The 2,405-nt window shown below is 30.1% G+C and overlaps 1 long non-coding RNA gene across 2 annotated transcripts in view; it reads left to right on the plus strand.

Moving 5' to 3' along the window:
* Positions 1 to 2,127: 2,127 nt before the first annotated feature.
* Positions 2,128 to 2,405, plus strand: part of LOC122080357 — a 703-nt gene continuing 425 nt past the window's right edge. Inside the window, exon 1 of one of the 2 annotated variants that reach the window (XR_006140684.1) lies at positions 2,128 to 2,257. This is a non-coding gene — a long non-coding RNA (uncharacterized LOC122080357). Of the gene's footprint in view, positions 2,328 to 2,405 lie in introns of both variants that reach the window. The other variant, XR_006140683.1, reaches the window with a different exon arrangement.

Below are 2,405 nucleotides of genomic sequence, written 5' to 3' on the forward strand. Positions count from 1 at the left end.
TTTTGGTGCAAACCTATGTTTTCTATTTACTAAATAAATCTTTTTCAATAACATTGTGAGTTTAGGTCTACCGTATACCACTCAGAAATTCAGTAAGTGAAACGTCTGACCTCTCTCTCTCTCTCTCTCTCTCTCTCTCTCTCTCTCTCTCTCTATATATATATATATATATCATATTACTATATAAAAGTACGTACTCATTGTCTTTGGTATACTTTTTCAAAATGACGAAAAAAACTATTTACATCTATCAAAAAAAATTCTTAAATGACCACAAAACATAGGAAAAAATCCCCAAATGACCAAAAACCCCTCAAAATAGAATATGAAACAAATATCATACTATCATACTATAGTACGTACTCCGTCTTTGGTATACTTTTTCAAAATGAGAAAAAAACCATTTACATCTACAAAAAAAAAATTCTTAAATGACCAAAAAACATCGAAAAAAATCCCCAAATGACCAAAAACCTCTCAAAATGGAATATGAAACAAATATCATAATAAATTCTCTATAATTCTCTTTCTTTCTCTCTCTCTCTCTCTCTCTCTCTCTAAACGTAGAGGAGAAAGGGGGAGAGTGGAGTATTAAAAAGGCATATAATTATAATTATTAAGTATTAAAAAGACATATAATTATAAATCCTAAACCCACTCATCCTCTCACCCCTACAAATAGAAGATAAATCAAATAATAATAATAAACTCTATAATTCTCACTCTCTCCCTTTCTAAACGTGGAGGAGAAAGGGGGAGAGTGGAGTATTAAAAAGATATATAATTATAATTAATATTAAATATTAAAAAGGCATATAATTATAAACCCTAAACCCACTCATCCTCTCACCCCTCAAAATGGAAGATAAAACAAATAATAATAATAAACTATATAATTCTTACTCTCTCTCTAAACGTGGAGGAGAAAGGGGGAGAGTGGAGAGAGAAATAGAGAGAACTATGAAGAATGGGGATGGAATGAACAATTATGGAGAGAGATATACCAAAAAAAATAAAATAATAATAATAAACTCTCCATAATTCTCTATTTCTCTCTCTCTCTAAACTTGTAAGAGAAAGGAGAGAGTAATAATTAATTATAATTATTAATTAATTAAATACTAGAAAGGATTAAAAAAAAGGCATATAATATTCCTCCTTAAATCTCTCTCTCTCTCTCTCTCTCATCCTCTTTGAAAAAAAAACGTGGAGTACAATGGAGGGAGATTCTCCATAGAGAAAATTATAAATAATTATGAAAATATTAAAAAGGTAAATATAGAGAGAGATATGCCATAAAAAAAAACCGCTCTTAAAATCTCTCATTCTATCCCTTACTACAAAATCCAAACGTGGAGGAAAATGATATTTTCTCTCTATAATTCTCTTTCTCTCACTCACTGTCTAAACATGGAGGAGAATTTCGTATCATTAATTATAATTATTACATATTAAAGGGATAAAAAAAAATAGGCACAAACTTATGGAGAGATTTATTGCATAAAAACGGTATTTTTCAATGATTTTTCATCGACTTTAAAGGTTTTTACTGCATGAAATTCTTGCTTATATATACACAAAGAAGACAAAAAAATCAACTACAATATCTCAGGATTTTTCAATTTTTTGTCTCTTACAATAATAGATCAGAATATTTGCACTCAATCTTTTTCTTATCCTATTTATTAGCAAAGAAACGCTTCACTCTCCTTCATTAGGAAATAGAATCTCTCTCCCCCCATGTATTTATTAATTTTTTGATATGTTTCTTATTTTATTTATTAGTAAATAAAATCTTCCCTCTTCTCTCCCCTTTATTAGAAAGCAAAATCAGAAATCTTTTTTTTCTCTCTCTCACACATGTTCCTATCTCTACCCATCAGAAAGTAAAACCAGAAATATTTTTTTCTCTCTCTCACACACGTTCCTATCTCTACCCAACATCCGTTATTTATCTCTCTCTCTCTCTCTCTCTCTCACATACACGTTTCCAATCTTTCTCTTATCCTATTTATTAGTAAAGAAAATCTTCCCTCTTCTCTCTATTTCATTAGGAAATAGAATCTCCCCCCCCCCAAGTATTTATTACGTCTCTCATCTTATTTATTAGTAAATAAAATCTTCCCTCTTCTCTCCCCTTTATTAGGTAACAAAATCAGTGAGTTGTATCTCCTCTTTGGTCTTCTCTCCCAAAGCCCACAATCTGCTCTAAGAGAGCTCCAAGAGCTCCCTTTCTCTATTATTTCTTTGGCTCCAAGTAAGCTATTGTAAGGTTTCTTATCTAGTTCTTTAGCTTTTTTTTTTCCTATCCAATGGTTTAATTTAAGGTATTCATCTTCACTCCTTAATCCTATAATGCACTTCTTATCTTCTAAAATTTGTTTTTTTTTTTTTTTTTTTTTAAT

Source organism: Macadamia integrifolia, chromosome 5, assembly GCF_013358625.1.
Source record: "Macadamia integrifolia cultivar HAES 741 chromosome 5, SCU_Mint_v3, whole genome shotgun sequence".
Classification (NCBI taxonomy): Eukaryota; Viridiplantae; Streptophyta; class Magnoliopsida; order Proteales; family Proteaceae; genus Macadamia; species Macadamia integrifolia.